The 13,264-nt window shown below is 41.6% G+C and overlaps 1 pseudogene; it reads right to left on the bottom strand.

The window, feature by feature from the left end:
- The window catches only part of LOC119360514, a 49,707-nt pseudogene that overhangs the window by 26,239 nt on the left and 10,204 nt on the right, over nt 1–13,264 (bottom strand).

The following is a 13,264-nucleotide window of genomic DNA, read 5'->3' on the forward strand; positions in this document are numbered from 1 at the left end:
GCCGAGGCACAAAAAGAAATGGACCGTAAAGTTCTGTCTTAGAAACCAAAAAGGCCGAATTGCTGGGCTTGGCCCATGTAGCTAGCGTAAATTGACAGGAAAAAACATATATAAAAGGCTGAATTAATGGGCTAGGCCCATGTAAAACACTCAATTGGACCGGGCTGAATCTTGTGCCACATCATCTTGCCACGCTGGATGCCTACATGGACTAGGGGAGGTTGCTAGTGACCAAAACGCCACAGTGACATATTTTGGTCATAAACGTCCACGACCATTCCAGAAGAAAGGTTGCTATAGTCAGTTTACGACCGCTAGCTTTTGACCTTCTGTTTTTGGTCACAAAAAGGTCACAAATGGAAAACAGTGACCATTCAATGACCAATAGTGGTGGTCACAAGTTGACATATTTCTTGTAGTGACTACTTATATTTAGAAACCTCCTTTCCCTGTTAGGATGAAGGATCATGCTAAAACTTCAACTGTGGTCAACAAAAGTAACATTAGGACATATAAACCCCCTGAGCAAATTCCAGTTGAACCTAATATTGTTGTGTTTAAAGATCTCTTGGCTGATAATATTGATGGGCATGCTATTTATTCCTGTAATGAAGCTGCTAGAATTGCTAAACCCAATGCTAACAAACATAGACCCGTAGTAGGCATGCCTGTTATTTCTGTTAAAATAGGAGATCATTGTTATCATGGCTTATGTGATATGGGTGCTAGTGCTAGTGCAATACCTATTTCCTTATATCAAGAAATTATGCATGACATTGCACCTGCTGAGATAGAAGATATTGATGTTCCAATTAAGCTTGATAATAGAGATACTATCTCACCAATTGGGATTGTTAGAGATGTTGAAGTCTTGTGTGGGAAAGTTAAATATCCTGCTGATTTTCTTGTTCTTGGTTCCCCACAAGATAACTTTTGTCCCATTATATTTGGTAGACCCTTCTTGAATACTGTTAATGCTAGAATTGATTGCAAAAAAGATGTTGTCACGATTGGCTTGGATGATATGACTGATGAGTTTAATTTTGCTAAATTTCGTAGGCAACCCCATGATAAAGAACTCTCTAGTAAGGATGAAATTATTGGTCTTGCTTCTACTGTTGTGCCTCCTACTGATCCTTTAGAACAATATTTACTAGACCATGAAAATGATATGTTCATGAATAAAAGAAGGGAAATAGATGAAGTATTCTTTAAACAGGGTCCTATTTTGAAACACAACTTACCTGTTGAAATCCTAGGGGATCTCCCATCACCCAAGGGTGATCCCGTGTTTAAGCTTAAACCATTACCTGATACTCTTAAATACGCTTATCTTGATGAAAAGAAGATATCTTGTTATTATCAGTGCTAACCTTTCAGAGTAGGAACAGGAAAGATTATTGAAAACTCTGAAGAAGCACTGCGCTGCTATTGGATATACTCTTGATGATCTTAAGGGCATTAGTCCCACTCTATGCCAACATACAATTAAGTTGGAAGAAGACGCCAAACCAGTTATTGATCATCAACGACGGTTAAACCCTAAGATGAAGGAAGTGGTAAGAAAGGAAATACTAAAGATCCTAGAGGCAGGTATAATTTATCCCGTTGCTGATAGTAAGTGGGTAAGTCATGTCCATTGTGTCCCTAAGAATGGAGGTATTATTGTTGTTCCTAATGATAAAGATGAATTGATCCCGCCAAGAATTATTACAGGTTATAGGATGGTAATTGATATCCGCAAATTAAATAAAGCTACTAAAAAGGATCATTACCCTTTACCTTTTATTGATCAAATGCTAGAAAGACTATCCAGACATACACATTTTTGCTTTCTAGATGGTTACTCTGGTTTCTCTCAAATACCTGTGTCTGCGGATGATCAAGAAAAGACCACTTTTACTTGCCTTTCAGTACTTTTGCTTATAGACGTATGCCTTTTGGTTTATGTAATGCACCTACTACTTTTCAAAGATGCATGATGGCTATATTCATGGATGATTTGTCCGTTTATGGATCCTCTTTTGATGATTGCTTGAGCAACCTTGAACGAGTTTTGCAGAGATGCGAAGATACTACTCTTGTTTTGAAGTGGGAGAAGTGCCTTATGGTGAATGAAGGCATTGTCTTGGGGCATAAAATTTCTGAAAGAGGTACTGAAATTGAAAAGATGCCGTGTCCCAAGGACATCAAAGGTATAAGAAGTTTCCTTGGTCATGTAAGTTTTTATAGGAGGTTCATTAAGGACTTTTCCAAAATCTCTAGGCCTTTGACTATTCTATTACAGAAAGATATTCCTTTTGTCTTCGATGATGATTGTGTAGAAGCATTTGAAATACTTAAGAAAGCTTTGGTTTCTGCACCTATTGTTCAACCTCCTGATTGGATTTTACCCTTTGAAATTATGTGTGATGCTAGCGATTATGCTGTAGGTGCTGTTCTAGGACAAAGAGTTGATAAGAAACTAAATGTTATTCAATATGCTAGTAAAACTCTCGACAGTGCCCAGAGAAACTATGCTACTACTGAAAAAGAATTTTTAGCAGTTGTATTTGCTTGTGATAAGTTCAGACCTTATATTGTTGATTCTAAAGTAACGATTCACACTGATCATGCTGCTATTAAATATCTTATGGAAAAGAAAGATGCTAAACCTAGACTTATTAGGTGGGTTCTCTTGCTACAAGAATTTGATTTACATATTATTGATAGAAAGGGAGCTGAGAACCCCGTTGCAGACAACTTTTCTAGGTTAGAGAATGTTCTTGATGACCCACTACCTATTAATGATAGCTTTCCTGATGAACAATTAGCTGTCATAAATGCTGCTCGTACTGCTCCATGGTATGCTAATTATGCTAATTACATTGTTGCTAAATTCATACCACCTAGTTTTACATACCAACAAAAGAAAAAGTTCTTCTATGATTTAAGACATTACTTCTGGGATGACCCACACCTTTATAAAGAAGGGGTAGATGGTGTTATCAGACGTTGTGTACCTGAGCATGAACATGAACAGATCCTATGCAAGTGTCACTCCGAGGCATATGGAGGACACCACCTGGAGATAGAACTGCACATAAGGTATTGCAATCTGGTCTTTATTGGCCTACTCTCTTCAAAGATGCTCGTAAGTTTGTATTGTCTTGTGATGAATGTCAAAGAATTGGTAATATTAGTAGACGTCAAGAAATGCCTATGAACTATTCTCTTGTTATTGAACCATTTGATGTTTGGGGCTTTGATTATATGGGACCTTTTCCTGCCTCTAATGGGTATACACATATTTTAGTTGCTGTCGATTAAGTTACTAAGTGGGTAGAAGCTATTCCAACTAGTAGTGCTGATCATAACACCTCTATTAAGATGCTTAAAGAAGATATTTTTCTGAGGTTTGAAGTCCCTAGATACTTAATGACTGATGGTGGTTCTCATTTTATTCATGGTGCTTTTTGTAAAATGCTTGCTAAGTATGATGTTAATCATATAATTGCATCTCCATATCACCCACAGTCTAGTGGCCAAGTAGAGCTGAGTAACAGAGAATTTAAATTAATTTTGCAAAAGACTTTTAATAGATCTAGAAAGAATTGGTCCAAGAAACTTGATGATGCATTATGGGCTTATAGAATTGCATATAAAAATCCTATGGGTATGTCTCCATATAAAATGATTTATGGAAAAGCTTTTCACTTACCTCTCGAACTAGAACATAAGGCATATTGGGCTATTAAAGAGCTCAATTATTATTTCAAACTTGCCAGTGAGAAGAGGTTGTTTGACATTAGCTCACTTGATGAATGGAGAACCCAAGCTTATGAAAATGCCAAACTGTTTAAATAAAAAGTTAAAAGATGGCATGACAAAAGGATACAAAAGCCCGAGTTTAATGTAGGTGACTATGTGTTGCTCTTCAACTCTCGTTTAAGATTTTTTGCAGGAAAACTTCTCTCTAAATGGGAAGGCCCTTACATTATCAAGGAAGCCTATCGTTCCGGTGCCATAAAAATCAACAACTTTGAGGGCACAAATCCAAAGGTGGTGAACGGTCAAAGAATCAAACATTATATCTCAGGTAACCCAATAAATGTTGAAACTAATGTTATTGAAACCGTAACCCCGGAGGAATACATAAGGGACACCTTCCAGAACATTCCACACTCCGAAAAGGAATAGGTACATGGTACGGTAAGTAAACTGATTCCAAATTAATTTTAACAGTAGTATTCCTCCATTTTGGAATATTTCAGAAAATAGGAAAATAAGAAGTAGTCCGGGAAGGACACGAGGCCTCCATGAGGGTGGAGGGTGCGCCCTACCCTACTGGGCGCGCCCCCCTGCCTCGTGGGCACCTCGTGTGCTCTCCGAACTCCGTTTTCTTGGACGATACTTCTTTTGGTCGGTAAGAATTCATTATATAATCCCCCGGAGGTTTTGACCACCATATCACGCAAATATCCTCTGTCTTTGTTTCGAGCTGTTTTTCTGACAGATCTAGATCACCATGACGTCACCCTCCTCCAACAATGAAGATAAGGATGCTTGGCAATTGAAGATAGAGGTGAAGAGAGAAGAACCTGGGGAGATCAACAAGGATGAAGGGATCAAGAAGGCCATGGAGGATCAAACTCTTGCGGCAGAAGAAGAAAACATCCCTCAACCTCTTCCTAACCTCTTTACCCCAACTCAGGTTGATGGTTTCAACATGATTGAGTTAGCTCGCATACAAAACAAGTATCTCACACAGGAAAATATTTTGTTGAAGGATCATATCGTCGCACTCAAGGGCATTATCCGCAAGTTGGAAGAGCTCCTACGCTCGATGTGCAACTATCCATCACCACCTTCTTCACCAGCAAAGGAGACATAATCACATGGGTATGGGCACTCCCGTTGGCAACTGCCAAGCTTGGGGGAGTCGCCCCGGTATCGTATCACCATCACACTCCTATCTTTACAGTTTTTCTTAGTTTGATCCTTTTGGTAATATCTTGATCTAGTATAATAAAGTTTTGGTATGAATTAGTTTTGAGTTTTGCTTTGTGATCCCTCTATGTAATCGAGTCTTTGAGATATCTATAATAAAGATTAGTGTTGAGTCAAGGGCTTTGCTATCTTGCTATGAACTTGAGAAAATAGAAAGAATAAAAAGAAACAAAAGAAACCATGTTGATCTTATGGATAGTAATGACTTCACACATAAAGAGTATGAGGCATAAAAGTTGTTGAGAGTTGGCAAACATAGTTTTGGTCATCGTTGCAATTAATAGGAAGTAATAAAGAAAGAGAGGTTCTCACATATAAATATACTATCTTGGACATCTTTTATGATTGTGAGCACTCATTAAAGTATGACATGCTAAAGAGTTGGCGTTAGACAAGGAAGACAACGTAATGGGTTATGCTTTCTCACATCTTAGTTAAAGTATATTGTCATGGATTGTCCAACATGTTGAGCTTGCCTTTCCCCCTCATGCTAGACAAATTCCTTGCACCAAGTAAAAATTACTTGTGCTTCTGAAATACCCTTAAACCAGTTTTGCCATGAGAGTCCACCATATCTACCTATGGATTGAGTAAGATCCTTCAAGTAAGTTGTCATGTTGCATGCAATAAAAATTGCTCTCTAAATGTGTATGACTTATTAGTGTGGAGAAAATAAGCTTTATACGATCTTGTGATATATGGAAGTAATAAAAGCGACGGACTGCATAATAAAGGTTCATATCACAAGTGGCAATATAAAGTGACGTTCTTTTGCATTAAGATTTTGTGCATCCAACCATGAAAGCACATGACAACCTCTGCTTCCCTCTTCGAAGGGCCTATCTTTTACTTTATGCAAGAGTCAAGGTGATCTTCACCTTTTCTTTTTATTTTATCCATTGGCAAGTACCTCGTGTTTGAAAGATCCGGATACATATATCCAACTGGATGTACGTTAACATGAACTATTATTGTTGACATTACCCTTGAGGTAAAACATTGGGAGGAAACACTATAAGCCCCTATCTTTCTCTGTGTCCGATTAAAACTCCATAACCACAAGTATTGCGTGAGTGTCAGCAATTGTGAAAGACTAAATGAAAGTTGAGTATGTGGACTTGCTGAAAAGCTCTTATGTTGACTCTTTCCTATGTTATGATAAATTGCGATTGCTTCAATGACTGAGATTATAGTTTGTTAGTTCTCAATGAAGTTTCTGAACCATACTTGACATTGTGAATAGATTGTTACTTGAGGATAAGAAATTATATGACAATATATATATATATGTTGTTGTTATAAGAATGATCATGATGCCTGCATGTCCGTACTTTATTTTTATCGACACCTCTACCTCTACAAATGTGGACATATTTTTCGATACTGGCTTCCGCTTGAGGACAAGCGAGGTCTAAGCTTGGGGGAGTTGATACGTCCATTTTGCATCATGCTTTTATATCAACATTTGTTGCATTATGGACTGTTATTACACGTTATGTCACAATACTTATGGCTATTCTCACTTATTTTACAAGGTTTACATGAAGAGGGAGAATGCTGACAGCTTGGATTTGGGGCTGGAAAAGGAGAAAATATTAGAGACCTATTTTGCACAGCTCCAAAGGTCCTGAAACTCCACGAAAGTCATTTTTCGAATTAATAAAAAAATACTGGCGAAGGAATCAGCGCCAGGGGGCCCACACCCTGGTCACGAGGGTGGGGGCGCCTACCATCCTAGGGCACGCCCCCTGCCTCGTGGGCCCCCTCACAGGCCTCCGGTGCCCATCTTCTTCTATATGAGGTCTTTTACCCTAGAAAAAATCATAAGCAAGCTTACGGGACGAAACTCCGCCGCCACGAGGCGGAAGCTTGGTGGAACCAATCTAGGGCTCTGAGCAGAGCTGTTCTGCCGGGGAAACTTCCCTCCGGGAGGGGGAAATCATCACCATCATCATCACCAACGATCCTCTCATCGGGAGGGGGTCAATCTCCATCAACATCTTCACCAGAAACATCTCCTCTCAAACCCTAGTTCATCTCGTGTATCCAATCTTTGTACCAAAACCTCAGATTGGTACATGTGGGTTGCTAGTAGTGTTGATTACTCCTTGTAGTTGATGCTAGTTGGTTTATTTGGTGGAAGATCATATGTTCAGATCCTTAATGCATATCAATACCCCTCTGATTATGAACATGAATATGATTTGTCAGTAGTACGTTTGTTCTTGAGGACATGGGAGAAGTCTTGCTATAAGTAGTCATGTGAATTTGGTATTCATTTGATATTTTGGTAAGATGTATGTTGTCTATCCTCTAGTGGTGTTATGTGAACGTCGACTACATGACACTTCAGCACTGTTTGGGCCTAGAGGAAGGCATTGGGAAGTAATAAGTAGATGATGGGTTGCTAGAGTGACAGAAGCTTAAACCGTAGTTTATGCATTGCTTCGTAAGGGGCTGATTTGGATCCACATGTTTCATGCTATGGTTAGGTTTACCTTAATACTTCTTTTGTAGTTGCGGATGCTTGCAATAGGGGTTAATCATATGTGGGATGCTTGTCCAAGAAAGGGCAGTACCCAAGCACCGATCCACCCACATATCAAATTATCAAAGTAACGAATGCGAATAATATGAACGTGATGAAAACTAGCTTGACGATAATTCTCATGTGTCCTCGGGAGCGCTTTTCTCATATAAGAACTTGTCCAGGCTTGTCCTTTGCTATAAAAAGGATTGGTCCACCTTGCTGCACCTTATTACTTTTATTGCTTGTTACCCGTTACAAATTATCCTATCACAAAACTGTTTGTTACTTACAATTTCAGTGCTTGTAGATAATACCTCACTGAGAACCGCTTGTCATTTCCTTCTGCTCCTCGTTGGGTTCGACACTCTTACTTATCCAAAGGACTACGACAGATCCCCTACACTTGTGGGTCATCACCTCTGCCTCAGTCCGGCCCCGACCCCGCCGTCGCCGCCCGCTCCTCGTCGCGGACACCGCCCCTAGTGAGCCCCCGTGCCCCTGCCCTGTCCCCCCCTCCCCCGCCGCCGCCGCCATGGACGACGCAAATTGCATTTTTTTGTTGATATAATGTTTAGTAAATGGATATGTATGCATATTGTCTTTCTAAATATATGGATGTATGTTGATGTATGGATATGTATGCATTTTTTTCATATTTTTATTAATTTTATTTGTTCATATATATGATGATTTTTTTGTTCATAGATGATCGTATGAATTTTTTTGTTCATAGATGATTATATGCTTTTTTTTGTTCATAGATGATCATCTGATGTTTTTATTGTTCATAGATGATCATATGACGTTTTTATAGGTGTCGATCCGCTCGTCAATTTGTTCATATGTATGCAAGCGATGTCGTTGTTGTTAATTGTACTATTAGTGCATTTTAGGTTAGTAGATTTTAGGTTAGTGGAGAAGAAAAAGGAAAATAAGGAAAAAGAAGAAAAGAGGAAGAAGGAAGAAGGAAGAAAAAGAAAAAGAAGGAGAGGAAAAAAGGAAAATAAGAAGAGGAAGAAGGCGAAGAAGAGGAGAAAAAAATAAGAAGAGGAAGAAGAGGAAGAAGAAAGGAGAAGAAGAAGGAATAGAGGAGAAGAAGAAAAAATAGAAAACAAATTCTATTTTTCCTTCTTCTCCTCTGTTCCTTCTTCTTCTCCTCTCTTTTTTCTTCTATTTTTTCTTCTTGTTCTTGTCCTCTTTTTTTCTTCTTCTTCCTCTTCTTATTTTTTGTCGGGAACGAGGGTGTCGAGGATCGCCGAGCGATCGAGGGTCGGGAACTAGGGAGAGGGTCGAGGGTTGCCGAGGGGTCGAGGGTCAAGGGTCGTGGATCACCGAGGGGTCAAGAGGGGGACGTCGATCAACCCCCTCTCGCTCGACCAACTCTCGAGGACACCCAAACCCTAGAAGAAAAAAAATGTCGATCTCCTACCCCCTCCCGCCCCTACCCGAGAAACTCTCTCGATATTTATAATAGATTTATCAAGAATGACCCCATTATGGATGTGCATAATTAAGTTGATCCATATTTTTCCTGATCTCATCTACCATTCTATATGTGCATGTTCTCTTGTGTCAAAGTACTAAAGTAATCCATGGTTTCATAATTAGCGAGAAGTAACAGGCACATGATGGTATGAAGCTCTCCAAAAATATTTTGGAACGGAGTCCTGATAGGATAATTTGCTTTTTGGTATGAAGTTAAGCAAAGGCCTTCCAAATAGCGATATTCGAAAGGCTCTTGCCAAACTTCATACCAAATAGTGAATTATCCTATCAGGACTCCATTCCAAAATAACTTTGGGGAGCTTCATACCATCATGCGCCTGTTACTTCCGGCTAATGATGAAGCCATGGTTTTCTTGAATCCTTTGACACTAGACAATGTGACATATAGAAGGGTAGATGAGATCAGGAAAAATAGGGACCATTTTCTGCACATCCAGAATGGCGCCATCTTGTTAAATCCCTTGTTTGACATTCATGAGAGATTAGATCCGGACTTCGGACATTCATGAGAGAGACGGTCCAGGCCAAACCCTAGAAGCGTTGCAGAGGCCACCCCAAACCCTAGAAGCGTCGAGGCCACCCAAATTTACCAAGTTAAAAGAGCGTTGTCGAGGCCACCCCAAGCCCTAGAAGCATTGTCGAGGCCACCCCAAACCATAGAAGCGTCGAGGCCACTAATTAATATTCCTTGTTGTGATTAGCTAGCTAGGTCTATGTTTTCCACTATTAATGTATCCATCTCTCATGTTTGTATATTAATTGCCATGTTGTAATATTTGCAGAAACTATGGATCAACAAAGAGACTTCGAACAAGAAGAGATATTGGGGGACATAATCCGCGATGGACGTGATGTCTTGTCGTTTCTCAATGACACCGACGGTCTGGAAGGAGAGGAAGCAGGATACAGTGATCAAACAATGGAGGAGGAAAACATGATCATGATGGCTCCGGCGACCGAATGCCTGTGGAAGAAGGAGACCGTGATGACGGCTCCGATGACCAAACGTAGTCGGGATCAGCTGTTGCAAAGTCCGGTGAAGTAAACTCCGGTAATGAGATGAGGCTCGAAGAAAAGCTTGTGCGTGGATTAAAGGTTCACGATCATAGCAATCGCGGACGATGGCCAACCGATTGAACCCGAGCGGACCAAGGATGCATTTTCTGCTCAGTGTGGAGCTATTGTGAGGGACAACATCCGGATTAGCCCCCAGCTATGGAATAAGCATTAGAAAGAAGGCCCTCAAGTTTCTTATGTCACCGATAGAGAGAAAGATGATCTTTGGACCTCGCTGAAGGCAAATTTCAAACTACCACCAGAGGAGGATCCGAATAAGCCAGTTATAGAGCCACTGATCAAGTCGTATGCTCTTAAGAAGATGTGAGAGCTATTCAAGAGGTGGAAGAATGAGTTGAAATCAAAGTTTGTCAACAAAAAGAAGACTCCAGAATTCATCGGCCGATTTGAGAAGATAAGAGATCACTGGCCCGCATTTGTGGCCTACAAGACAACGGACAAGAGTAAGAAGATGTCAGAGATAAACAAGATAAATGCTGCAAAGAAGCAGTGGCACCACCGCATGGGGTTAGGCTACTACCTCAAAGCCCGACCGTCGTGGGACAAAGTTGAACAGGACCTGATTGATGAAGGGGTCGAACCAGAGACATTGAACTAGCCTGACCGTTTGAGGACTTGGTTCTTCGGGGTTGGGGGAACTTTGGACCCTGAAACATGGAAGTGCCGTTGGACAGACGAGCAACTTGCAACACCCATCACGAAGCTTCAGGAAACAATCAAGGCAGCATAGGAAGGGACGTGCATCTCGGACAAAGAGAATGACGAGTTAACTGAGGCCCTCAGGAATCCTGAGCACCCTGGACGAACACGATGCCCGCCAGGCTCCGTTCATGGAAGATTGGGTTTCCCGGTGCAGCCAGTTACAAAACCCGGGATAGGAAGAGGAAACAGGAGCTGAGCGATATACAGAAGCTCAAAGCAAGAGTACTAAAGCTAGAGGAGAGCCAGCGAGCTGCCGACCAACCATCTCAGCGGCAAGAAGCTACCCCAGAAGCTACCCCGCCATCTCAGCGGAGAAGCACATGGCTTCCACGGAGCTCGTTCAGCAGCCTAACTTCACGGCTCCTAGCTACCATGTGGATGCTATCACAGATGCTCAACATTGCCAGCTTATGAAGAACTGGCAAAACATCACCTTGAAGGCGGCTGTCTGCACTGTTCCACCTCCTCAACCCGGCGGAACTTTTCACTACCTTCCGATTCCAGAGGGCTATGCTATTGTGATGGCGGATGAAGTAATGGAGGGATTTGAGGAGCTCGAGCTTGACTACCCTACAGGTGAAGGGGAGATTCAGCTGGGTCTTGCTCTGAAGACTCCATGTCTATGGTGGAAGGAGTACATCAAGCTTCCAAACTGGACACCTCCGCCTCCTCCTCCTCCTCCTCCAGCGAGTCAGGGCACTCCGCCTCCTCCTCCGCCTCCTTCTCCGGCGCGTGAAGGCACTCCGGATCCTTTTGCGCCTCCTCCGACGAGCAGTCAGCCTCCTCCGGCAAGTGAGGGCACTACGGCTCCTCCTCCGCCTCCTCCAACGCGTCGGAGCACTCAGCCTCCTCCGGTGCGTCGGAGCACCCCGTCTCCTCTGGCACGTCAGCTGACTCCGCCGCGTCAGCAACGGTGGAAGAGAGAAGCTACCGCTCCGGTGGCTAGCAGTAGTATAAGCAGAGGAGCGAAGCAGTTCAAATACGTTCCATCTCTCAAGGCTCCGGAAAAGTTACCTTATGAGAGGACCGACAAGGTAAACGAGGACATCAGTCATGCCCAAGTGAGGGACTTTTTTGCATCGAAAGCTCCACATCTGGAGGAAACGATAGATCCGGTGAAACTGAAGCGGGCTATCGATGCCCTGAAGTGACCACCATCGCCTCCGCCAGATTCCAACTATGAGCGCACTATTAAGAAGACATATAGGGAAGCGAAGCGGTCGGGAAGTTTGAGCAGTGATGCAAGGTTAGCAGCACAAAGAAGTGGGAAAGAAATTCCCCAGCTCGGCGAACAGGCAAAGCAAATGTGCCCCCCGCTCAAGGTGTCTAGGGATATCGTTGCTAATCATCTGGGGATGGTGCCCAGTACCAATCTTGGTGATTACCTGCCTGATGATGTACCCATTGAATTCATGGAGTTGGATGAATTCAGATTCGAGTATGGAAGGCCTCTCGTCAAACCTGATCATCCTCGCCTAACAACGATGACGCAAAGACTCCATGACTGGTACATGGAAAGATGGAGGTAGTCTGGGAGGCATACTTTGACGATGAGAATTAAAGAGGAGCACGACCTCATTGGAATGGATATTTTGAATATTGAATTTGATGAGTTATTCCAGTTATACAATCAAAAGGCCCTCAACAAAACACTCGTGACATGCTTCTGTCTGTAAGTACTACTTCTGTAATTAAGTCTCTATATATAGCTCAGCTCTTTCATTGCATGTATATATAATTATCCTTACTATATTATGCAGGTTGAAGATCGTCGAATGCAGGAAAGCAGATATCTATGACATTGCGTTCATTAACCAAATATCATACATGAATACACGGGAAAACAAAAAGCCAAAGAGACCAAGAACAACTTGCTACAAGCATTGATTAAAACTCAAAACAAAGATAAAATACTCTTTCCTTACAACTTCCAGTGAGTGTTACTGTCTTGTGCATATTCGGTTTCCCTTACTCAAGGTTAATTATAGTAATGTAATTGATGAGTTATGCATGTGTGCGTAGCTTTTACTTTATTTTGTTAGAGATTAAGCTTGAAACTGGAATAGTAATTGTCTTGGACTCTAGAAGAAAAAATCCCGAGGAGTATGCGAACATGACAGATATGCTCCAGAGGTAAGTTCAATCGATCATTATCGCACCATATCGGCAACTTTGTTCATTTCCTGATATCAAGTAATTATTCTCTTTGTCTGGCAGGGTTTGAAAACAGTTCACCGCCATTGCTCCGGCACGGTCGAAGGAGCTGCGATTTACACATCCGAAAGTAAGTACTACTAGCTAGTTCCGCGCATCTCCAATTGATTCTAGCTAGTTTCATCAAAACCATTAAGCATGCTTGATTATCAGTTTGATTGAACCCTATTTCTCATAAAGGTCTTGTGGCAGGAATCCGAGAATGACTTTTATGGATACTACGTTTGCGAGTTCATCAACAACTTG

Source organism: Triticum dicoccoides, chromosome 2B, assembly GCF_002162155.2.
Source record: "Triticum dicoccoides isolate Atlit2015 ecotype Zavitan chromosome 2B, WEW_v2.0, whole genome shotgun sequence".
Lineage (NCBI taxonomy): Eukaryota > Viridiplantae > Streptophyta > Magnoliopsida > Poales > Poaceae > Triticum > Triticum dicoccoides.